The 27,143-nt window shown below is 41.5% G+C and overlaps 1 pseudogene; it reads left to right on the top strand.

The window, feature by feature from the left end:
• The first annotated feature begins 23,552 nt into the window (after positions 1–23,552).
• Positions 23,553–24,142, top strand: LOC128833068 (ADP-ribosylation factor-like protein 4A; annotated as a pseudogene).
• Positions 24,143–27,143: the final 3,001 nt, after the last annotated feature.

Here is a 27,143-nt window from a genome sequence, read left to right as displayed (position 1 = left end):
GACAGTTAGCAAGAGTCAGGCTAACTGTAACCCTAATAACACGAGATTTGTAGAAGCGAGGAATGTGTGAGGCGAGTGGGAAAGAACTGTGAGAAGTTGTTGCGACCTTGTGTAGATAATATGGAATATAGACTAAGAGTCTACATTAGTGAGCAAAACAAGATATCAGAATGACCTATGTATAAACAAAATGCAGCTGTTGCTCATTATTGTCTGTAACAAAAGGTATAAATGCTTGCTGTAATTGTTTACCTGTTGAGAGACCTGCTTAGCTCTCTCCCTCTATGCAATTGATAGAGAGAAAATAAAGTATCTGACTTGCTGTACCCAAACAAAAAATGAGAACTGTTATTCTCCGACAATAATCTTCCAAGTTCTTTTTCACAGCATGTGAGCAAATGTTCAGTTTCGGGGGGAGATGTTATAGTGTTAGTTTTTGGTTATCCAAGATTCTGTGGAGAGGCAATGATTCTTGGAGAGGAAGTTGTACAAGCAGAAGGACAGTTTGCTGTCTGACTTAGTTTCTGATTAGAATCAATTCTTGAAGTAGAGTTGCTGTCTGGAAGTGAGGTGTTGGGCTGAAATTACAGAAATAAGGGCTTGCCCTGCATGTTGTTTGACCACCTGTTTCAGGGCTGGTGTATAGGTGTAAGTAAAGCAAATTATGCTTAGAACATACCCAGAGTCTGCATCACTGTTTTGTCCTCCACTGGAAAGCCAGCCTACAAGGGCCCAGACACCTATTACCACTCAGCAGAAGGTTGCCACTGGTGTCAGAATGAGATGCTGGTGTTAGAAGAAAGGGCAATAACATTAGTCGCTGCTATTCCCTTCTGGATATGACTGAAAGTAAGACATCCAGTAAGGCCTCGATTTTATAAAAAGTAGTGAGTAGTCCTATCACAGTCAATGTTTAAATTTAGGCAGGATTTTAAATCTTTGCAGGATCAGAGACTGCACTATTTTATAAGCACATGATGCCCTTTGGTTAGTGTATTGCTGTGTATCATCGTGACAGATGGTATCACCCATAGCAATATGTCTAATGTAACATTGCAGAGTGTCAGGCACTCTTCAGTGATGCCCATCTGAAAATTAAATATTGCTTTAAAAACTATTAATTATGAATGTGGGCAGCAAAATAAAATGAGCCTGGCTTCAGGTTGGTGCGTACCCTGTGTACTTCAGCGGAACCCAGTTGGTGCCTCTCCATTAAGTGGCATTCCCAGCCAGTAGATGGCTATATGCCCACTTGCCCTTGGAAATGCAAAGGGTGTGTGTGCTGGAAGAGGGTAAAACACAGTGGTTGTTCTTTGCTGAAATTTCTATCACAGTGTAGAAAATGCCTAATGAGAGAATTTCAGCAAATAAATACATTTGAGATGGCAATTAGCAGTGAAAAGCAACAGGATACCCTGTAACTATATGTCATTCAGATCTCAAGTTTATGAGGCTAACTACTTGCACCTTGCAGGAAATGTCAATGAAAACCCCATGTTTCCAGAACAAGTTAATCTAAAGGAGAGAATTAGATGGGACAGGTCCTAACTCAAGATTTTTCCCAAAAGTTTATGAACAGATGAAGAAAACAATTGTGAAAATTAATAAACATAGCTTAGGGCATGAGCCTTTAAAGCTTCATTAAAGTGAACCAGGAATCTAAAAGAAGGAAAAAACTAAAAGTGGGACATTGATTTGTCTCTTTGTGTGTGTGTGTGTGTGTATGTATATGTACATAGATACATATTGTAATAATAGTGTGATATGCAGCATTGTAAGTAAGAGGCCTCATTTTGCCTGGACATACTTGTTTGACTGTCAGGGTCAGAGTTGCAAAAGTTTAAAAAAAAAAAAAGTCACATAGCATCCAATGAAGTGGGCTGTAGCCCACAAAAGCTTATGCTCAAATACATTTGTTAGTCTCTAAGGTGCCACAAGTACTCCTGTTCTAGTCACGTAACTATGATCAGTATCCACTCTCTCCAGTGATGCTGTTACGTCTTCCCTTCAAATAAATCAAATTCAAATAAAAATATCCATCAAGAATAACAACCACAAACGAACACAGCCAATTAGTGCGGGATACAAAATGTAGATGAGGGCAAATGATGCACAGAAAGTTCAAGTAACTTACCCCAAGTCATTCAGTGAATCTGGCAGAACTGGGATTACACCGCCATGCTCCTAAATGCCAAGTCCCCTGCTCTTATCCTTTCTTTTCTGTAAATGTCTTTCTTTCAAATATTGTTTTCAGATATCTATTTCCTGCTCACAGTTTTAAGGCATTTCACAACTTCTCATATTTTCTCATATTTTCCCCTTCTTCCTCACTTTGTTGCCTTCATCAGTAGGTCTGCACTCAAACTACAGTTTATTTTAATGTTTTCAGGGGGAAAATATAGCATCATCCATTGTCCGTGTCTTCTCAAATACTTTTGCAGAATGCTCTGAAAATGGCCACCTGTCTAATTTGCTTCATCCTGCTTCCTTTAAACTCTGTGACTGAAGCCAAACAAGTGCAAATTTGAGTGCAAAAAAACCAAAGGGGGGGCGGATATTGACTTTAGTAAACAAAGAAAAATGACGAAGTATTTGAAGGTCAAATGAACTTGTAAAGTATTCTAACTGAGTTATGTTTTATGATTCAGGTGATATAGTTGCAAAAAGTTGAGCCCTAAATGAATGATAGATCAATAAATCATTACCTGTCATCCTGCCTAGATTCATTTCAGGAAAACTGTAGTGCAGAAACAGGGGATCTGTAGGATCCATGGAGAAATTAAATTGGATTCTACTTCTTTTGACAAGTTGGGTACATTCATCGAGACTAATTATTGCTTTTAGCTACAATACTTGCATTTAACCAATGTCATCACTGTATCATGGATCATAAAATGACTTTAACCTTAAAAGAGAAGCTGATGCATATGATATTTCCAGAAAAGAAAAAGATACCAAAATATGCAAAGTATTTGCATATGTTCTTATCTCATGCACCTCAGTAAAATTATAATTTGAGAGGTGGAAAGTGTAGCTTGTAACCCAGTGACATCAAGTTAGCTGGAAAGAATCCACTCATAGTCTTTCACCTGGAAATAAAGGATACAACTAGATTCTTACTGGTATTTATCAAGGGAGATTGTGCCAGGCTGTGGAAGACACTTAACAAAATGACGATTCAGGTGATCTTCAGTGAGATTCTGCCTGTCCCTAGAGGAGGAGAGTGAAGGCAAGACAAGATTATGAGGCTCAACAGATGCAGTGGTGCTATAAGGAGGGTTTTGGGGTGTTTGACCATTGGGAGGCAGTCATGGACAGAGGACTGTTCCCATAGAATGGACTCCATCTGAATAGGGAAGGAAATAGACTTCTGGGATGCAGGCTGGCACAACTGATTAAAAGAGCTTTAAATTAGAAACTCAGGGGAGATGGTTGGGAGATGCTCATGTAATCTCCACTCCTGATTCTAACATTGAGCAGGAGGAAAATCAAGTAAGAAAGCAACAGAGGGTCCTGTGGCACCTTTGAGACTAACAGAAGTATTGGGAGCATAAGCTATGCTCCCAATACTTCTGTTAGTCTCAAAGATGCCACAGGACCCTCTGTTGCTTTTTACAGATTCAGACTAACACGGCTACTCCTCTGATAAGTAAGAAAGGATACAGCAAGGGAGAAAGGAACAGCAGTGGGTAGAAGAATGGGAATTAAAAGGAAAATAATGCCGATACCAATGAAGCTAAAAGTCAAGTAGGCAATACTGGCAGTAGAATGACTATATCTAATTGGGCGAGGAATCTGGGAGAAGCAGAGCAGAAACAACTAAGATGTTTATATGCCAGTGTGAGGAGCCTGAGAAATAAAATGGAGGAACTAGAACTACCGGCGCAGGAAGTGAAACCAGATATTATGGGGATAACAGAAACATGGTGAAATAATAGTTATGACTGGAGTACAGGTATTGAAGGGTATGTGCTGTTCCAGAAAGACAGAAATAAAGGTAAAGGTTGTGGAGTAGCATTGTATATTAATGATGAGGTAGACTGTAGGGAAATTAGAAGTGATGGAATGGATAAGAGAGAGTCTGTTTGGGCCAAAATCACTTTGGGGAAGAAAGCTACTAGAGGTTCCCCTGGGATAGTGCTTGGGATACGCTACAGGCCTTCAGGATCTGATTTGGATATGGATAAAGACCTCTTTAATGTTTTTAATGAAATAAATACTACTGGGAACTGTGTGATTATGGGAGACTATAACTTCCCAGATATAGATTGAAGGACAAGAGCTACTAATAATAGTAGGGCCTAGATTTTCTTGGATGTGATAGCTGACAAATTTCTTCACCAATACTCACCAAACCAACAAGAGGTGATACCATTTTAGATTTGGTATTGGTGAGTAGTGAGGACACCATTGAAGAACTGGTTGTAGGGAATAATCTTGGTTTGAGTGATCATGAGCTACTCTAGTTTAAACTAAATGGAAAGATAAACAAAAATAGGTCTGCAATTAGGCTCCTTGATTTTAAAAGGGCAAACTTTAAACAATTAAGGGAGTTAGTTGGGGAAGTGGACTGGACCGAAGACTGGAAGGATCTGAATGTGGAGGAGGATTGGAATTTGTTTACTTTAAATCAAAGTTGCAGATGATATCTGATGTCTGCATCCCAAGCAAGGGGGGGAAAAGGTGTAGGGAAGGGTTGCATACCAAGCTGAATGAGCAAGCATCTCAGACGGGTGATTAAGAGAAAGAAGAAAGCCTTATAAGGAAAGGAAGGTGTGATGGATCAGCAAGGAAAGCTACCTCTTTGAAGGTCAGAAAGTGTAGGGATAAAGTGAGAACTGCCAAAAGCCAAGCAGAATTGGACCTTTCAAAGGAAATTAAAACCAATAGTAAAAGGTTCTATGGCCATATAAATAAAAAGAAACCAAGGAAAGAAGTGGGATCACCAAGCACTGAGGATGGGTTGGAGATTAAAGATAATCTAGCCTGGCTCAAAACCAAAACAAATACTTTGCCACAGTTTTAACTAAGGGTAATGAGAAGCTAAGGGATAATGGCAGGGTGGCTAATGAAAATGAGGATAAGGAAGTAGAAATTGCCACATCTGAGCTGGAAGTCAAACTCAGATTAATGGGACTAAATTGGGGGCCCCGGATAATCTCCATACAAGAACATTAAAGGAGCTGGCACATGAAATTGAAAGCCCCACAGCAAGGATTTTTAATGAATCGGGCAACTCAGGGGTCATACCCCATGACTGAAGAATTGCTAACACAGATCCTATTTTTAAGAAAGGGAAAAAAGGCGATCCAGGAAATGTCAAACCAACAGGCTTGTACTCAAATGTTAATCAAGTCTTGGAACATATTTTGAAAAAGAAAGTAGTTAAGGACATAGAGGTAAATGGTAATTGGATAAAATACAACCTGTTTTTACAAAAGGCAGATTGTGCCAGACCAACCTGATCTTTCTTTGAGAAGATAAATGATTTTTTTAGACAAAGGAAATGCAGTAATCTAACCTCTATTTCAGTATAGCATTTGATACAGTTCCACATGGGAAACTATTAGTTAAATTGGAGAAGATGGGGATTAATATGAGCATTGAAAGGTGGGTAACTGATTAAAGAGGAGATTACAACAGGTCATACAGCAAGTTGAACTGTCAGGCTGAAGGGAGGTTACTAGTGGAGTTCCTCGAGGATCGTTCTTGGGACCAATTGTATTTAATATTTTTATTAGTGATATTGGCACAAAAATTGGGAGTGTGCTAATAAAATTTGCAGATGAAACAATGGTGGAAGATATTGCCAATACAGAGGAGGACTGGAGTATCATACAAGAAGATCTGGCAACCTTGAAAACTGGAGTAACAGAAATGGGATGAAATTTAATAGTGTAAAGTGCAAGGATATGCACTTAGGGACTAACAACTTGCTATAAATTGGGGACTGAGTGACGGAAGAGAAGAGATGGGTGTATTGAATGATTAGAGGATGACTGAGTCGCCAATGTCATGTGGCCGTGCAAAAGGTGAGGTATTTCCAGTAGAAATAGGGAAGTGTTAGTACCATTGTACAAGGTACTTGTGAGATCTCATCTGGAGTACTGTGTGCAATTCTGGTCTCCCACATTTAAGGAAGCTGAATTCAAACTGGAAGAGGTGCAGAGAAGGGCTACTAGAATGATCAGAGGAATGGAAAGCCTGCCTTATGAGAGGAGACTCAAAGAGCTTGGCTTGTTTAGCCTAATGAAAAGAAGGCTGAGGGGAGATGTATTTAGAGAGCAATCCTATCAGAGGGATAACTTAAATAACTCCTCTCCCTCCCTAGTATTTAAGCACCAATGTAGACACAAGAACAAATGGATATAAAATCGCCATCAACAAGTTAACCTTGAAATTAGACAAAGGTTTCTAACCATCAGAGGAGTAAAGTTCTGAAACAGCCTTCCAAGGGCAGCAGTGGGGGCAAAAATCCTAACTTGTTTCAAAACTGATCTTGATAAATTTATGGATGGGATGGCATGACAAGACTGCCTACAATGGCAGGTAGCTGATCTGTGACAGCTAGCAGCAAATATCTCCAATGGCCAGTGATGGGACACTAGTTGGGGAGGTCTCTGAGTTACTACAGAGAATTCTTTCCCAGGTGTCTGGCTGGTGGTTCTTGCCCATATGCTCAGGGTCTAATTTATCACCATATTTGGGGTTGGGAAGGAATTTTCCCTGGGGTGAGATTGGCAGAGACCCTGGGATTTTTTGCCTTCCTCTGCAACATGGGGCATGAGTCACTTGGAGGTTTAAACTAAAGTAAATGGTGGATTCTCTGTAATTTGAAGTATTGAAATCATGATTTGAAGACTTCAGTAACTCAGCCATAGGTTATGGATCTATTATAGACGTGGGTGGGTGCGGTTCAGTGGCGTGCAATGTTCAGGAGGTCAGACTAGATGATTATGGTGGTCCCTCTTGGTCTTAAAGTCTATGAGTCTATGAGCTGGTAGTCGTCAAAACTTTTAACTGAGATCATTAAATGGCACTGCTTTAAGTTATTTCAGGTATATAGAGCCACATATTATGCAAGCATTACTCCCAATCTAGTCCAAAGGAATTTTGCCTAACTAAGGATAGGGTGACATCTGGAGAAATGTATGTTTTTGATTGTTAATGTGTATTTGTAAAGGTGATTACTGCATTTCCATATATTTATAGACAATCACTATTTCACAAATATTAAGTTTTTCCATGTTCTGTGTACACTGCAAGCCAGTTTTATATAGATGTTTATATATCGAAGCCTTCAATAAGTCAGGCCAATTATTGTGTTCTCAGCAGCACTGCATCATCAGCAGTGTCAGTGATCACTAGTTACTCACGCACTGTGCCCATTCACAGTTTGTCTCTGTCCATAGCCCTGGTTACATTGATGGATGACCACCCTATGGCAATCTCCATGACGGATACAGTCTGCAGCCACAATGAAGAGTGCCTGGGGTATCAGTGGAGGTAAGATGCCTCTTGAATCAGCTTGCCCCTGTCTTCTCAAAGATTTTGGAGACAATACAGGTAGGTGGTGGGTACTTTGACATCAAGTGGTGACATTTTGAGCATAGGGCAGAGTAGCATTTTTTTCAGGGTGGCCAGTAGACTGTTTCCCATGAGAGAATGCAGGTAGCGTAGGTTAGCATTGCACCAAACTCAACCAGATCTCAGGAGGGAAAGGTGGTGATACAGACTTTACCGTCCGTACTTCATTCCTGTGCTATTGGAAGATGGCATTACCACTTCTGCTCATCTGGATTTGTTTTCTCTCAGAGCTGTGAGGCTGTCTGAAATGGGCGCAATTTGTTTTCTGTGAACTTAAATAATGTGTGTTTCTAACAGAGGGAGGCATTCGGCTCTATAGCCGGGTGGAGGAGTTCTGGGTTGATTAAGCAGTTTAGAATGCTTCCTCTAGACCTGGCTGCAGGGAAGAAGAGAGACTTGCATCTTAATTCAGTGCACCACTTTCTCCTCCTTCCCTATAAACAGAGCGTGCTACAGCTGAGGAAGCAGCAGCTCTAATGCCAATCCCAAACATTCAAAATCATGAGTCAGGCCCCCAAAATCATGACATTGACTTAAAAATCAGAAGGTAGGTTTGTTTTGTTTGTTTGTTTTTGTTTTTGAAATAGTGCAATTTGCTTCTGGTTTTGAGTCTTTAGAGTTCAGGATTTCAAATTTTTCTGTATAACCATGAGGGTGAGAAATATACTTTTTTTTTTTTTAAGTGGGAGCTGAAATTTTCCTGTGACCACCTGGCTCCATAAGCTGGGGCTATACAAAATAACGAACAAACAGACATAACACAGAAATCATGGGAGTGAGCAACACTGTGAATGCATCAACAGGACCTGGCTGCCAAACCTTCTCAAAGAAGCACTTCAGCGTGGGTCACTTCTCTGATCCTGCTCACCCTCTGAACGAGTCCTTGCAAGTGAGGCAGGTGTTGTTTCAAAGAAGTGGGTCAAAAGGGACATGGACGGTGATGCCCACAAATGTCAGATGATTTGAAATTTGCCCCAGATCCCTAAATGGCCCCCTCAAGGATTGAACTCACAACTCTGGGTTTAGGAGGCTAAGGCTCAAACCACTGAGCTACCCTTCCCCCCCGAACATGCCACATTTGAATTCAAAAACTTTTCTTTGCCCACTTTCTCTACACTTTCGATGCTAAAGGGCCCTATGGATCAGAAATAAACATTAGAAGTCCAAAACAGAACATATCCCTTAAAGCTAATTAATGTTAATTGGTCATTTTGGCTAATTGCCAATAGTTTGTCAGGAAAGCCAATTAATGTATGTAAAGCTATTGGTTTTCTGACATACCACCAGTAAACTACAAAGCAACACTTCCTGATGTTAATTACCTTAGGATGTTCCTCCGTATTTCATACTTGCCATTTGCTTTATTTCTGATGGGTTTCGCCTCTTGGCATTTAAATCCAGACAGTACGATTAAGGAAAAGTCTATACCTTCTACCTGATGTTTTATTTAATATAGTTCTCCCTTGATTTAGTCTCTCTCTTAATTAAATTATAAGATCTGACTCAACAGCTTACCAAGTATATCCTTTTATATAGCGATGTGGGCTCTTTCCATAGCTGAAAGAAGTGAATGCAATGTATGACAGCCTTACAGCTCCACTTATTTGAGGTACTCTGGTGAGAGGGGTCTCCTGCGTGGGTATGTTGGTATTTGTATGAAACATTGAGCTTGATTCTCCACGGAGCTGAGCAGAGATAAGGTGCAGTGGAAAGAGCGGGGTGCTAGGGGAGGGTGAAAGGGGAGAAGCTCATCACTGCTCCTTCATTCTCAGCCTGCCCTGTCATAAAATTGTAGGGAGGTAGTTTGACTTATATTCCAGAGACCGTAAGGCCACAGAGAATCACATGTAACAGACTCAAGCTGCCATCCCCTTTCATCTCCCCATCCCCTGCCTTCCATTATACCTGCTGGCAACATTCAGGTGTAGGAGGCAGCGGTATTGGGTGGCAGAGCTGGCCCAGGAGGTGGTGGAGTGCACCTGATAGCCTCCCTCACTGCCTTTTGCCTCCACGCTACTCTTCCTAACTGTCTCCTCAAATACCCACAGGCCCCAGAGTAACCTGGGAAGGGGAATGGTGATTCCTATTTGAATCTGAATAGTGTTTAAAAGACTGGAGCTCTTCCCTGGCCAGTTAAAATGTCCCCAAGCATTAGCTCACCTGGTCTCCTATTGGCCAGGTGCTTGGTGTATCTCACCCTCCCTTTCCAGGTGATGTGTGGCCTTCAGAGAGATTCTGTGTGGAGGGAAGAGTGACCCATCGTGGAGTCAGTCGTGAACCAAGAGGAATCAGGAATCCTATTGCCTTCTCCGCAGCTACCCACAATACATGTACATTCTGCCAGGATATTTAATAATGACTGAAAAATTACTCATGTAAACTATACCTGCTGCCTTTCTAACACATACAGAACATGCACCTTTAGTGTTATCTCAATGGCATCTGGACTAGATAAAGTACAATGTCTGGTAACAAGCAATTGAACATCACATCAAACAGAATTAAAATACCCCAGCACGTACACTCTCTTTCATCCCAGTCAATATGGCACACGCTGTGAATGCATTAACAATGCTGGATGCATTGATCAATGTCATTCTCACTAAGAGACATCATGCTGTGGATATTAAAGTATGTTGAAAATACTGTAAAATAGATTATAATTATAATACAATTAATTTTGGATTTTTCACTAAAAATTATTATGAACTCCATGGCATCTTACTGCAAACTGTTTAGCAACGATGTTTCTACAATAACCTGAAATTAATTCAGTAAAGCTTCCATACTGTGACATGATGATTTTCTCGATTCAGTAAACACACTGCTGTTTCCAAACTTAACAGTTCCTCTCTCAAAAGGAGGAAAACAACTATTTTCCATTCAACCTTGGACATGATTTGTAAAGACATATGTGTGCGCAATTGCACTTATCTAACATGTAACAGTTGAGCATATGGTACAGATTGTGCCTTTGTGTAACCCATTATATATCTACCCGGTCATTTGTTCATGCCAATACCTGATACAAATAGAAATACCATGACTGTAAGTTGGGCACACATACTTCTATATGCTGATCTTGAGAATCAGCCTGTGTGATGCAGAGAATGGAGAATGAGAGTTCTCTGTTTCAGAAGGGCACTGATCCCCTTTCAGAAGGTGTCTATTCAGTTATGTACAGCCCTTGACTAATCAGCATTTATGGGGCTTTGTGATGCTTGGGGGGAAATAAAGGGAAAATGTGGTTATAGGTGACTTAGAAAATGCTAGAAGTAATCAATAGGATCCTCAAGGCTTTGAGAGAGGCTTTGAAATTCCCCTCCTAAGTAGAAAAGGATGCAGGGTGTGGACTAAGTGAACTTTATGGTTCATTCCATCCATGAAATATGCAGCCACTATAACATGTACAATGTGAAAACACAGAAGCTCATATACCTTTTGGGTGATTGATATCATGTCTCTCTGTTTATGTCATCTCTTATCCAACCTCGGTTGAAATTGCTCACGTCAGAGGAGTTCCCTGTTAAATCAGAAGAGTTCTCTGTTAATCATGTTTCTTATGGACGTGCCTAAGGACCAACCAAGAATGGGTCTGCATCGTGTGAGGCGCTGTACAAACACAGAGTATTAGTGGCCTAAAGAACTTGCAATCAAAATAGAAAGACAGAGACGGGGTGGGGGTAGGTGTATCACACACAAGCAGAGTGAATGATGATGGGAGCATAGAACATGTTAGTGCCATAATTTTTGGGGGGTTGGAGTGGGCTTAGGAGGGAATCAGCTAAATGGAAAGAAAAGTGAAAGGAGAGGGAACTTTGAAAGGAAGCAGTGTGAAGGGGACGTGTCTGCGTCTTGTATTTATCTGCACTATGCACATGCAGAGAGCTGAATAAATAACAATAATACTGAGTCCCCAAAGATCTTTGGGGCTTGGAGCACTCCATACCTAGCAAACAGTTGTTCTCTGAACAGCGCTTCAGTCCTAACTCTGTCCATGTGCTTTGGGCAGGGCAAGGAGTGGAGTGCAGAGGAGTAGAAACTGAAGCAGAGAGGCAGAAGGAAGGGTGGGAGTAGCTAACTGGGAAGGGGGAGAAAGAGAACAGACATTATGGGAAGAGGAGAGAAGAGCATCAAGTGGGAGAAGAAGATATTGTATTCAAATGCAGACACATTGAAGTGTAAATTTCTAGTTCATCTTTCTCTGTGGTCTCAGTTTGCATTCATAATTATGGGCTTGCAAAATCAATTGTGGGGAAGAAAAATCTGTGCACTTCTATCTAACTACTTGAGCCACAATTCAAATGTGGGGGCAATAGCTGGAGTGTACATTTTGTGACTGTAGATAGCCTCTATGGAAAGAAGGCCAGCCTTGATCTGGATACTAAATTCAGGAGTATTTGGAATAAAAGCCTTCTCTAATTAAAACCTAGTGAATTTTAATACTCATCCCAAGCAGAACTACTCGAAAATCAGAATGTAACTTCCAATATTTCAAAATTTTGTTTTCATCCTGAATCAGGACAGAAAGTCAAAATATTGAATTTTTCTGTGGACAGAAAGTTTAAAAAAATGATTCAGAAATGTCAAAACATTTTGTTCCAGCTTGGTCCAATATGAATCTGTGTTCTCTTGAGCTTTGTCCTGCCCCATGGGAATTGTAGTTCAGGTGCCTTGTGTCCATTCTCTCCTATAGATTGGGCCCACTGGCTGGACTACATCTCCCATGAAGGACTATGGACATATGGCTCCAACAATGTACTATAGAGGTTCAACTAATGGGGACTCTGTAGTGCAGCATAGGAGACATAGTCCAGGCATGGAGCCCAGCCCGTAGAGAGGAACAGAGGCATGAGACATCAGAGCTACAATTTCCATGAGGCACCACACCGGGTGGACACTCTGACAGACACAGATTAATGTCAAAATGATCCTAAACAATTCACTCTGACAAAGCAAAGAATCTCAATTCAAGCTGACCCAACCCAAATCAGACTATTTCGCTTAGATTTTCCTGACAGAAAATTGAAGAAATTCAGCAAAATCTAAATTTTCCCACAGACCATTTTAATTTCACAGAAATTCCATTTTCTGTTGCCAAAACTTTTCAACAGGAAATTCCCCACCATCACTAATTGCAAGGCTGACACCTTCCTAGATCTATATTGTCATCTGTGATGAAATGTACAAACCCCGCACCAGGCAAGAAGAGACTGAAGAACAGCATTGGGCTCATGCCGCCCTACCCACAAGGCATGCCAGTCTTGGAGGAGGAACCTTCCAAACTCAGCTCGAAAGTGCTCAGCCTGGGCAGGTGGACAGACCTCTCACCATTAGCTCGCAGAAAGGAGCACAGCAGAGAGACAGGCTCCCTTGGATGGCCTGTGAGGATGGTAGGACAGAAAGCTGGAGGATCTGGGTAGGACAGAGCAGCAGGAGCTCCTCCTTATTTCTGTTAATTTAGCTTCCTTTCCCTTTGCTATCTTAAAGACTGAGACTCGGGGCTAGGCCCCTGGGCAGACTCCTGCTGAGAATATGAACCCCAGAAGAAAAGGTGGGTGCATTGTAGGAAGTAGCCTAGGGAAGAAGCAAGAGGTATGGCCAGACAGGCCTTAGTGAGTTGCTACAAGGGTCCCTGGGTTGGAACCCAGGGCAGGGGGAGGGACTGGGTTCCCCTAGAGCCTCATTGGGATGACTAGCCAGAAGACTTCAGATACAAGGGGCAAGAAAGACTATTGGACCTGGGACTATGAGGTGAAAATCCTGGTTTACCCTAAAAGAGGTAAGACCAAAGGTGATCTGGCCAGATGGCTGGGTCACAAGGCAAAAGGGGACTACGGGCAGATGTGCTCAGCAGGACTACAGAAGACTAAACCCTGCAATGGTGCCCTTAGCCACTAGGTGGTGCACTGCTTGTGAGTCACTTCACCACACCATCCAAGATGCTAAATTCCAGTTTTTCTGGTGTTAGTCAATACATATGTATTAGGTGTAGTGCAGCAGTTCTCAACTGCAGATCCGTGGCCCCCTGGGGGTGCAGTGAGCAGTTTTCAGAGAGGTCCGCTAAAATAATCCGGGCTTCAGCCCAGCGGCGCAGGCTCAGGCTTCAGACCCAGGCAGCAGGGCTCGGAGACGGAGCAGCACCTCCATTCCCGACTCACCTCAGTGGACCACCCAGCCTATGGGTCAGCACCAGCAACAAGTTTCACACTGAGTAAGTGAAACAAAAATAATATTCAGTTGTTTGCTTTTGTACCTATGTTCTTTTTCTTTTTTTATATTCTATCTGTGTGTGTTTAACTGTCTAACTATCAATTTAATAAAGCTTTTAATCTACTGGATATGCAGACAAACAGTTGTTGTGGCACAGGTGAGCCGTGGAGTTTTTATAGCATGTTGTGGGGTCCTCAGAAAGAAAAAGGTTGAGAACCTCCAGTGTAGTGTTGGTTATTAGGAGAATATAAGTACAAAAATAAAAAAAACTGAAAGCTGAAGCCCGAGACCCACTGCCCAGGGCTGAAGCCCAAGCCCCAAAGTGTGAGCACTGCTACCTGGGGCTGAAGCCAAAGCCTGAGCCCCGCCACCCAGGGCTGAAACCCGGTTTATTTTGGCAGATTCCCTGAAACCTGCTCATTGCCCCGCAGAGGGCCACAGACTCCTGGTTCAGAACCGCTGGTGTACACCATATTAATGGGTAGTATCATAGAATCATAGGACTGGAAGAGATCTCGAGAGGTCACCTAGTTCAGTCCCTTGCATTCATGGCGGGACTAAATATTATCTAGACCATCCCTGACAGGTGTTTGCCAGCAATGCCCCTCTGCTATGTACATTGGCCAAATTGGACAGTCACTTCGCAAGAGGATAAATGGACACAAGTCAGATATCAGGAATGGCAATATACAAAAACCTGTAGGAGAACACTTCAACCTCCCTGGCCACACAATAGCAGATGTCAAGGTAGCCATCTTACAGCAAAAAAAATTTCAGGACCAGACTCCAAAGAGAAACTGCTGCGCTCCAGTTCATTTGCAAATTTGACACCATCAGATCAGGATTAAACAAAGACTGTGAATGGCTAGCCAACTACAGAAGCAGTTTCTCCTCCCTTGGTGTTCACACCTCAACTGCTAGCAGAGCACCTCACCCTCCCTGATTGAACTAACCTCGTTATCTCCATACTGATTTATACCTGCCTCTGGAAATTTCCATTACTTGCGTCTGATGAAGTGGGCATTCACCCACGAAAGTTTATGCTCCAATACTTCTGTTAGTCTTAAAGGTGCCACAGGACCCTCTGTTGCTTTTTACAGATTCAGACTAACACGGCTGCCCCTCTGAAACTTTATAAGTGTACTCTTTTGCCATTATCTAAATCATTAATGAAGATAGTGAACAGAACCAAATCCAGAACTGATCCCTGTGGGACCCCAGTTGATATGCCCTTCCAGCTTGACTGTGAACCACTGATACCACTCTCTGGGAATAGTTTTCCAACCAGTTTATGTACCCATCTTATAGTAGCTCCATCTAGGTTACATTCCCTAGTTTGTTTATGAGAAGGTCATGTGAGACAGTTTCAAAAGCCTTACTAAAATCAAGATATACCATATCTACTGCTTCCTCCCTATCCACAAGGCTTGTTACCCTGTCAAAGAAAGCTATTAGGCTGGTTTGACATGATTTGTTCTTGACAAATCCATGCTGACTGTTACTTATCACTTTATTATCTTCTAGGTGTCTGCAAATTGATTGCTTAATTATTTGCTCCATTATCTTTCTGGGTTCTGAAGTTAATCTGACTTGTCTATAATTCCCTGGATTGTCCTTATTCCATTTTTAATAGATTGGCATTATATTTGTCCTTTTCCAGTCCTCTGGAATCTCTCAATTTTTCCATGACTTTTTGAAGATAATCGTGAATGGCTCAGATATCTCCTCAGTCAGCTCCTTGAGTATTCTAGGATGTATTTCTTGAAGCCCTGGTGACTTGAAGACATCTAACTTGTGTAAATAATTTTTAATTTGTTGTTTCCCTATTTTAGCCTCTGATCCTACCTCATTTTCACTGGCATTCACTATGTTAGACATCAAATTGCTACTAAACTTTTTGGTGAAAACTGAAACAAAAATGTCATTTAGCACTTCTGCCATTTCCACATTTTCTAGTATTGTTTTTCCCTCCTCAATGAGTAACAGGCCTACCATGTACTTTGTTTTTCTCTCGCTTCTAATGCATTTGTAGAGTGTTTTCTTGTTACCCTTTATGATTGCTAGTTAGTTTAATGTTGTTTTGTGCCTTGGCCTTTCTAATTTTGTCCCTACATAATTGTGTTATTTGTTTATATTCATCCTTTGTAATTTTCCACCTTTTGTACATAGTATTAATATATATACATGTGTTGGGAAGTTATGTTGTTTTCTCCACAATTCTGTGCACTCATGTCAAGCATCCCACAACACTTTGCAAAGCTGAAGTCAGCTTTGGCATTAGAAAATAGGAAGCCTGTCAAAGCCAAGATACATGAATGGTGCATCCTTGCATAGTTTGGGATGTACCTCTATGCTCAGTAGGTTTGAAATGTAGTATCCAAAACAGAGAAAAGAAAATTACAAAACAAGTTAAGGAACTCTTGCAAACGGGTGGGTTGGATTTTAATGATATGTGAAGAACTTTATAACTTGTAAAATTATTCTAAATTACTACTAGCTGAAATGTGTATCTTTGAAGCACAAGCACACCTTCTCTGTAAGGTGAACATGCTGCGGGTTAAGAACTGCTTCCCAGAAGAAGGGTATTTACATTTCCTTTTCATGTTGTACTGCTTTGTCTTTAGATAATAAATGTGACTAAGTTCAGTTATTTGATCTCTTGAACATTTTAAGAATGAACTGTGAGAATAGTCAAACTATTGACAATACCTTTTAATCTATACTACGTAACAGATAGAATAGGGTATTATGGCATCCTTCAAATCTTTAATCAATATCACAGCAACAGCAGCAACATTAAGTTTCCTAGATGTGTGTAGGGCTATACTTTGCATGATATTATTTAACTGCCCTTATTTCTTGTACTCAGAGAAAAGCATCTTGGCTTCTGGGCACTTTTTTAATGATTGGCAAAATCTTGTAAAGGGAGTGAATCTGTCTTGAGCACTTGGAACAAGCCTTAATACATCAGTGTCTGTGCTTCACCATCCAGCATCCATTAACCTTTCTAATTTTTATTCTTCCATATTGTGTCTCTCAATATTCTTGACTTTAGAGGATTAGAAGGGTGACCGCTGTAGTGTTCCCATGGAAGCAAAAATGAAAAGCAAAGCCAAAAACACGTCCACGTATCATTCACATCTGAGTTATTTTGTTCCCCCTGCTTTAAAACAATTAAAAATGTGATGATTTTTTGAGTGTTCTGGTGGCCACTTTGCAGCAATTCATGTTTCTGTTCTAAGCTAGAATCTTCTTCACTGTCAGGCATTCCATTCCAGCCACGTCAAATAATTATTGATGAAAAATTAGGACCTGATTCTCTGTTGCTCGGCTCTGACCTTATGCAGTCATTCACATCAGTGCAAAGAGGGTGTAAATTGCTACCAGATCCAAATGATAGCGCTTTACTCCAAGTTCAAGCTGGTGTGAATGCTTACACATGGTGCATGGTCATGAAGATTCAGATCCTTGAGAAAGAGTTTGTCACCTTAAAAATTACAGAGGGCCTGATCCTCAGCTGGTGTAAATCAGCATAGCTCTTACTGGAGGCAATGGAACTATGTTGATTTACAATTCCTGACCCTGATGTTCCACAGAGACAGAGCCCAGCTAGGTGTCCAGACATTGCTGGGTTCTACATCTGCAGAACTCCAGTTCTGAGGGGAAGGCTTCCTCAAGAGATACCATAGTGCTACTTGCCTGCTGCCCAGGACTCCGTGTCAGACTCTGACTGTTCTCTGCTATCCACGACACGAGAGTGCTGAGCTATAAAGTTGGGGTGAGATAGTCCTTGCTGTGATGATTCTGCCAGAAGAGAATGGGCTGTCCTCCAAGAAGCTGAAGACACACTAAGCTCCCTGCTGACAATCAGAAGTACCACCAGACCCGCACAAGAACTGTTTTTGAAGGCTCCTGTTGAGCCCCTGCTGCCAGGCTCCTTTCTCTCTGCTGACCAGATGGGTGAATGAAGCAGTAGTCTTCTCATTCCCTGTGTGATTGGAGAGAGAAAGGGACTAGGACCTGCCTTGTCACATGCTGTGAACTCTTCTAGTGCACTGGGCTGATACTCCTCAGGTTTGACAATGCTGGTTCAGAGTTCACCTCCACAGGACGAAGACCCTTTCTGTATGGATTTCGCCCATCATATTTACCCAGAGATCAACACCAAAAGCCTCCATTTTCCCATTGTTGTATGCAGTATTGTTGTAGCAGTGTCCGTCTCAGGATATTAGAGAGAGAAAATGGGTAAGGTAATATCTTTTACTTGACCAACTTCTGTTGGTGAGAGAGACAAGCTTTCAAGCTACACGGAGCTCTTCTTCAGGTCTAGGTAAGGGACTAAGATCTTGTATTGAGCTGTGACCTGCTTAGTACCTTTCCCAGACTTGAAAAATAGCGTTGTAGCTAGAAAGCTTGTTTCTCTCATCAAAAGAAGTTGGTCCAATAAACAATATTAATAAATTAAAAATAAATAAAATTATAAATTAATGGAGATATCCCATCTCCTAGAACTGGAAGGGACCTTGAAAGGTCATTGAGTCCAGCCCCCTGCCTTCACTAGCAGGACCAAGTACTGATTTTGCCCCAGATCCTTAAATGGCCCCCTCAAGGATTGAACTCACAACCCTGGGTTTAGCAGGCCAACGCTCAAACCACTGAGCTATCCCTCCCCCCACTCACTCACTTGTCTGTCCATTTTCCCAGGCAGTTAATCCTTTGTTAAGACTGAGCTATTTTAGTCATGTACAAAAAGGAGATATTTGGGATGGACAAGTTCGCAAAGGAAGAACATTACCTGCTCATACGATTGTTAAAAGAAAAGGAGTACTTGTGGCACCTTAGAGACTAACAAATTTATTAGAGCATTAGCTTTTGTGGGCTACAGCCCACTTCATCGGATGCATGTAGTGGAAAATACAGTAGGAAGATCTATCTATCGATATATATACACAGAGAACATGAAACGCGTGTTACTATACACACTATAAGGAGAGTGATCAGTTAAGGTGAGCTTTTATCAGCAGGAGAGGAAAAAACTGTTTGTAGTGGTAATGAAAATGGCCCATTTCCAGCAATTGACAAGGGATATGAGGAACTGTGTGTGTGTTTGGGGGCGGGGAATAAGCATGGGGAAATAGTTTTACTTTGTGTAATGGGCCATCCACTACCAGTCTTTGTTCAAGCCTAATTTAATGGTGTCTAATTTGCAAATTAATTCCAATTCAGCAGTCTCTCGTTGGAGTCTGTTTTTGAAGTTTTTTGTAGTAATATTGCGACTTTTAGGTCTGTAATCGAGTGGCCAGGGAGGTTGAAGTATTCTCCAACTGGTTTTTGAATGTTATAATTCTTGACATCTGATTTGTGTCCATTTATACTTTTAGATAGAGACTGTCCGGTTTGGCCAATGTACATGGCAGAGAGGCATTGCTGGCACATGATGGCATATATCACATTGGTAGATGTGCAGGTGAACGAGCCCCTGATGGTGTGGCTGATGTGATTAGGTCCTATGATGGTGTCCCCTGAATAGATATGTGGACAGAGTTGGCAACGGGCTTTGTTGCAAGGATAGGTTCCTGGGTTAGTGTTTTTGTTGTGTGGTGTGTGGTTGTTGGTGAGTATTTGCTTCAGGTTTGGGGGCTGTCTGTAAGCAAGGACTGGCCTGTCTCCCAAGATCTGTGAGTGATGAATCGTCCTTCAGGATAGGTTGTAGATCCTTGTTGTTGCGCTGGAGAGGTTTTAGTTGGCGGCTGAAGGTGATGGCTAGTCGCATTCTGTTACTTTCTTTGTTGGGCCTGTCCTGTAGTAGGTGACTTCTGGGTACTCGTCTGGCTCTGTCAATCTGTTTTTTTTCACTTCAGCAGGTGGGTATTGTAGTTGTAAGAACCCTTGATAGAGATCTTGTAGGTGTTTGTCTCTGTCTGAGGAGTTGGAGCAAATGTGATTGTATCGTAGAGCTTAGCTGTAGACAATGAATTGTGTGATGTGGTCTGGATGAAAGCTGGAGGCATGTAGATAAGTATAGCGGTCAGTAGTTTCCAGTATAGGGTGGTGTTTATGTGGCCATCGTTTATTAGTACTGTAGTGTCCAGGAAGTGGATCTCTTGGATTGTTAAAGTAACTGGTTATCTCCATATCTCTGTTAGCTATTCCTGGGGTACTGTACCAATTACAAGATCAAGATAAGCATATAAATGATTTGCAATGATTTGGAAGTGGACTCTGTTCTTGCCATTCTGGGTTTGGGGCATTCCTTCCTTCCTTTCTTCTTTCTTTTTTTCTGTACCCATTCCCAGCTTCTGGCAAACAGAGGCTAGGGACACTTCAGAGCATGGTTTTGCATCCCTACCCATCCTGGCTAATACCCATTGATGGACCTATTCTCCATGAATGTATCCAGTTCTTTTTTGAACCCTGTTATAGTCCTGGTCTTCGCAACATCCTCTGGCAAAGAGTTCCACAGGTTGACTGTGCATTGTGTGAAGAAAAACTTCCTTTTGTTTGTTTTAAACCTGCTGCATATTAATTTCACTTGGTGATCTCTAGTTTTTGTGTTATGAGAAGGAGTAAATTACACTTCCTTATTTACTTTCTCCACATCAGTCATGATTTTATAGACCTCTATCATATCCCCAATTAGTCATCTCTTTTCCAAGCTCAAAAGTTCAAATTGTATTATACTTTCCTCAGAAGGAAGCTGTTCCATAGCCCTAATCATTTTGTTGCCCTTTTCTGTACCAATTCCAATATATCTTTTTGAGATGGGTCGACCACATCTGCACACAGTATTCAAGATATGGGTGTACCATGGATTTATACAGAGGCAATATGATATTTAGTATCTTCTTATCTATCCCTTTCCTAATGATTCCCAACAATCTGTTAGCTTTTTTGATGGCCGCTGCACATTGAGTGAATGTTTTCAGAGAACTATACGGAATGACTCCAAGTTCTCTTTCTTGAGTAGTAACAACTAATTTAGACCCATCATTTTATATGTATAGTTGGGATTATGTTTTCCAGTCTGCACTATTTTGCATTTATCAGTATTGAATTTAATCTGTCATTCTGTTGCCCAGTCACCCAGTTTTGTGAGATCCCTTTGTAACTCTTCACAATCAGCTTTGGTCTTAACTACCTTGATAGTTTTGTATCATCTGCAAATTTTGCCACTTCACTGTTTACTCTTTTTCCAGATCATTTATGAATATGTTGAACAGTACTGGTTCTGGTTCAGACCCCTGGGGGACACCACTATTTATCTCTCTCCATTCTGAAAACTGACCATTTATTCCTACCCTTTGTTTCCTATCTTTTAACCAGTTACCAATCCATGAGAGGACCTTCCCTCTTATCCCATGACAGCTTACTTTGCTTAAGAGCCTTTGGTGAGGGATGTTGTCAAAAGCTTTCTGGTACAGAAGCTGATTTAAATGATAGATTACATACCACAATTAGTAGTTCTGCAATTTCACATTGGAGTTCCTTCAGAACTCTTGAGTGAATACCATCTGGTCCTGGTGACTTATTACTGTTTAGTTTATCAATTTGTTCCAAAACTTCCTCTAATGACACCTCAATTTGGAACAGTTCCTCAGATTTCCCACCGAAAAAGAATGGCTCAGGTTTGGGAATCTCCTTCACATCCTCAGCCATTAAGACCAATGCAAAGAAATCATTTAGTTTCTCCACAATGGCCTTATTGTCCTTGAGTGCTCCTCAGCCCATAACTGTAGCCTTTGATTTTGGGAAAGGGAACTACACAAAAATGAGGAGGTTAGTTAAACAGTAATTAAAAGGTACAGCGCCAAAAGTGAAATCCCTGCAAGCTGCATGGAAATTTTAAAAGACACCATAACAGAGGCTCAATTTAAATGTATACCTCAAATTAAAAAACATAGTAAGAGGACCAAAAAACTGCCACCGTGGCTAAACAACAAAGTAAAAGAAGCAGTGAGAGGCAAAAACTGGAAGTTAAATCCTATTGCAGAAAATAGAAAGGAGCATAAACTCTGGCAAGTAAAGTGTAAAACTATAATTAGGAAGCCCAAAAAAGAATTTGAAAAACAGCTAGCTAAAGACGAAAAAGTAACAGCAAAAATGTTTTAAGTACATCAGACGCAGGAAGCCTGTTAAACAACCCGTGGGGCCATTGGACAATTGAGATGCTACTATTACCAAGTGGTTCAGCTATATTCACTTCTTGGACCAGATCCTGTGGTCCACTCCTTCAACTTGTCACCATTCATATGTATGCAGTACTAAATGTGTCTCTCTTCCTCTGTTTATATTCCCCCTCCTCTTTTTATTGTACTGTAGTTTGCTTTACACAACACAAATAACCATAAAGCAGTAATATTAAGAGGTTTACTAACACAGCATAAATATTTATATGTCTCCTGTATTGAAGTCTCTTCTCCAACTGCATATATGCATATGTATAATGTGGATCTTTGTACGTTGTCATATAAAAGAACAAATAGAGATAAGAGAGAGACATATTTTCTTTCTTTTAATACACCCGTGCCATTTAATATACCCATTCATTTAATACACCCATTTCCTTTGAAGATTCGCACTTTTGTTGGCTTTTAGTTCTCTGCACACGTTGGGCTTTATAGTAAAGGTACGTAGTGCACTAGTCTTCCACTTCAGGAAACTTAGGTTCAAGTTCTGATTTTGATCACGCATGAAAAAGGAACTCAGTGGTTTCATCATGCTCTCTAATGGTTGCTGGTCTGCTGAACAATAGGCATTCTATGCTTGAGAGGGCCAGGACTAAAAAACATGCTCTCTGGTCAATTTCATTAATCTCTCATTTATGAGCATCAAAGTGTAGACATCTTTTTCCTACACTCACAAAATTCTTTTTTGCGTAACTTCACCAGCCATATATTTAATGCACTTTTACCAAGCCATTTTACAGTCACCTGTGAGTGAAGATTACTGATAGTCCAACCTCCAAAGTTCTAGATAATCACCCAAAAGTCTGGATCTTTACCAAAGGCCTTGATCCAAAGACCTTTGGAGTCAATGGAAAGAGACTCATTGATGTCAGTGGACTTTGAATCAGGGTTGTGGGCTTGTAAATCTGGTCTGGAAATCTCATGAGACTAGGCTTTCTTATGCATTCTGGCATTTCAGCTTTGGTTTGGGGTGGATCCTTGAAGGTAAAAGTAATGAATAATAATAATAATAAATAATTATTAGTTAATATTAAACTTTTTTTCTCATTGTTATTGAGTGAACTTTTTAGCAGTTCAAAAAAGGTTTGGTTCAAGTTATGAGTGAAGGTCCAGATCAGGATTACTCATACTACTTTCTCATTCCTCTTGATAGTTCAGTGAAATTTGAACTGAGATTCAAAGAAAACAAATGACTTGGCCTTGTGGTAATAGCTCTGGCAGAGAATTATTAACCCATTTATTAATCTCCAAGAAAGAGACAGTAGCCTCATTTATCAATGTTACTTCAGATTATTTCTGAAATATGCCTATATCTGTGTGGAGTGTTGCACTGAGGAGTTGCAGATATGTGGAGGAGTCAGTGCTGCGATTTCTCCTGTGCTGGGGTTAGGAGCATTTGGACATGGAGACACTGGTGCCAGGAGGCACAGGCTGCCTTGGCCTTTGCCAATTGCCTGCCCACTGGAAGTCTGACTGTGGTGTGGCTGTGACTCTATCTCAGAGTGCTGAAGAGTACCCGTCTCTGCCATTTTCAATGGCAACCTGCTGTCACTCTTCCCTCAGGCAATGGGAAAGAGACTCTTGGACCAGATGCTGATCTTTTCTAGCCTGTCTGCTTTCCAGTGCTTTCACATCACGATCCTGGAGCTCAACCCTGCTGATAACATAACAGCACTCTACGGGCTGCACTTCAATGAGTTGGTCAGCACCATCCCAACTAAAGAATTTAACACAGAGAAAGTCAAAGTGACTCAGGGAACTTAAACTGTCACTTTCCATTTCTGGGACATAGATGGCCCAGAGAAACTAAGGCCCCTGTGGAAGTTGTATACAAGGTGCACAGATGGCATTGTGCTTGTGGTGGACTCTGTCCACACCAAAAGGAGGGAGGAAGCCAACACAACTTCATAATGTTACTAGGGTATCAGAAGTTCAAGCAGTGCCTGTCGTCCTAGTTGCTAACAAATAGGAGATGAGGAAGTCCTTCTTTCTCAGCAGTTAAAAAGGTGTTATGAAGGAGCGAGCTGAGCTTTTCCTCACCATGGCATCTGCAGCCTACCTGTGCCATCATACAGGATGGACTCGAAGAGGAATTCGATGAAGTACAATTGACTCTGACCTTTAATGATTTTTTTTATTGGCAAATCATGCTTTGAGTACATTTATTTATTGAATTTCATTCCCTACGTTAACATTCCATTAGACCTGCATCCTTGACTTTACTCCGTCCCTCCCTGATTACCTATTGGAGGACCTGATCCAAAGCCCACTGCAGTCAATGGGAATTTTTCCATTGGTTTCAATAAACTTTAGATCAGGCCCTTTGGCTCTAATCGACAGGAAGTATTTCTCTCTGTTGATGAACCATGGATTATCTGCAAGCCATCTTGGCTGTCAGACTGGCTCCCACTTTTGACCTTCGACTGAAATTCTCCTCAGCAGAAAAACCACATGGCATGTTAGGAAAGGCCAAAATGGGTAAAGGTCTCTGAAGCTCTAACAGGTTTACAAGATGCCTCTGGTAACAAGTATGTCTAACATCATCAGCCAAGACGTGCTACATTAAGCCTTCGACACCATCATCCAGGATACCAGAGAAGGCAAAGTTCTGAGTAATCAAATTGTCATATATTGCATAGCAAATGGGTGACAGCATCCAGGCGTGTACTTCGTGAGTCTTGTTAAATTCAGGGATCTTTGGGCTGGAACAAGTTCTGAAACTGAAACATATTTGATATGCTATCGCCCATTGGGGATAAAAGTGTTTGAGAGGATTATGCATTGTGGAAAACTAAATACTTAAGGATCACTGGGAGATACCTCACTTAATCAGTTCTCTGCCATTGTAGGGGCCTTGGCCATTGGTGCACCACAGTCCCTCCTATTCCCTGCCTGTGGCACATAGAAGTTTAGTTTCCTGAGGGCTGTAATACTTTGTTCTAATGTCCATTGTTGGGTTTAGTGTGGGGATCCTGGGTGGTGTTGGTGGCCTATGATATACAGGAGGTCAGACTAGATGATCTGGTGGTCCTCTTTGGCCTTACATGGTATGGGTATGTCAACATTGCATGTGGGAGTGAATCTCCCAGCTCCCGCGGATCTGTGTAGTGGGGCCCATGCTAGTGCTCTAAAAATAGCTGTGTAGATGATGCTCTGATGTTGCAACTTGGGATCGCATGCCCACCCCCACGCTTCAGAGCCCGAGCTCTAGCCCAAGCTGCAACCTTGCTCCCAGATGCTATGATGCTAAGAATGAAGAGCCATCTCCACCCATGCCTCTCAACCTTCCAGGCCTAAATTTGGGATGCAATATGGGACAAAGACTCAAAGCAGGGGACACCAGAAACAATTCTTGCAGAAGACTATGACCTCCTGTAACCTCAGTTCAACTCTTCTTTATTTCTGAGGTAAATTTTCAAGTATGAAAGTGATGGGAGCGGAATGTAGGCAACTTTGGGACTAACGTCAGTGATCTCACTAAAAATGAGGGACAGTGGAGGGGGTTGTATACAGTGGACTGCTAACTAGCAGAAAAGCACTAAGAGTTGCTTGGAAATTTCTTTTCCGCAGATTGCAGGCCTGTGCTACGAGTGTAGGAGCTTTGAGTCTTTGTGCCCAAAAGCAGGTTTGGTGCGTCACTGTACATTCTGCTGCCAATGAGTCACTTGGGGAATGTGGATTCGAGGAAAGGAGATACTATAATTTACACGGTGCCGTATTTCTGCAATTCCCTCATTCAAGCAGATATTTCAAAATGTGGATGCTGTAAGCAACTTATTGTTATATTACTCACTGGTTATTTATAATGCTTATTTGTCTGCATGATGCATGTTTACGAAAGCCAGTTGGAGTGGACTGTGATATTTAGGGTATCACAATTTCAAAGGAGAAAGCTTACTTTATAATCTCTTTCCCTCAAATGCGTTTGAGCAGGGATTACTTCAGGGAAATACAGAGGAGTCAGCAAGAACACACTCAGCAATTACTTTAATATAATCAAACTATCAAATTACCTAGGTGGCAGTGTGAAATATTCCCAGGCTGGTTTCCTGATGACAGATTACAGGAATGAAAATATTTCCAGGTTTGTATCATCTCGCTTTCAACTGGATTTAAAGCTAGGGAACACTATTTGTTTTCTAATTCAAGTTGAGTTTCAATATGAGTAACAGATTTGGGAGGGGGAGGGATAGCTCAGTGGTTTGAGCATTGGCCTGCTAAATCCAGAGTTGTGGGCCCCCTCTTTGAGGGGGCCCATTTTAGGGATCTGGGGCAAAAATCTGTCTGGGGATTGGTCCTGCTTTGAGCAGGGGGTTGGACTAGATGACCTCCTGAGGTCCCTTCCAACCCTGATATTCCATGAATATAATAGAAATCAGAAGCAGACAAGATCGTTAGGTCAGCAAGTCCCTTCCTCTGCCAATGTATGTCCTTTCTAGTGCTTTTTCCATTTGAACTGTAGGGTTTGATTCTCTTCCCCCCCCCCCCATGTTATTCTTACACCATGTAGTTATTCCTGATTTACACCAGTGATAGTGAGAGGAAAATCAAGCCTTCAAGGACATAGATCTTGGTCTCTGTCTCCATGTCTTTTGTGCCATGCTGGCAGAGAGTAGCCCTCATAGGGCAGCTGGGGAATTCCTCAGTGATGTAAAGCCATCATTGCTAGCTCTCTCTTTACCTCCTGCTCCTGGTTTGTTGATTGAAGAGTTAGGATTTATGCCTCATCTGGAGCTTGGTGGATGATTGGGTCTCTCCATCACACATCATTCATAATTTTGTAACAATTTGAATGGAGTTCAAGGAGACCTTTTATCAAAACCCTGCCTCTATTTTGCAAAAAAAAAAAAAAAGCCCCACAGAAAGGCACAAAAGCACCTGAAGGAAGTTTCAAAGGGACTCGACTAATGACAGGCTGATGACACTACTACCGTTGCAGTCTCCATGGAAAACTGGTTTGATCTAAATAATGAAATGAAACTGCACAAGGACAAAAATCAAAAATGCTATTTAGAAAAGTAATGGGACTTTTCTGCTACTCAGCCAGCGTGGCCAATCCTGAATACAGTTGCCATAGGGTGAGCCCAGAACAGGGAGAAGAAGCTGAAACATAGGTGCTGGAAAGGAATCCTAAATTTCTCTTCTGGCATTCAACAT

Source organism: Malaclemys terrapin, chromosome 2 (assembly GCF_027887155.1).
Source record: "Malaclemys terrapin pileata isolate rMalTer1 chromosome 2, rMalTer1.hap1, whole genome shotgun sequence".
Taxonomy (NCBI): Eukaryota; Metazoa; Chordata; order Testudines; family Emydidae; genus Malaclemys; species Malaclemys terrapin.
This window is presented reverse-complemented; position numbering and strand designations above follow the sequence as displayed.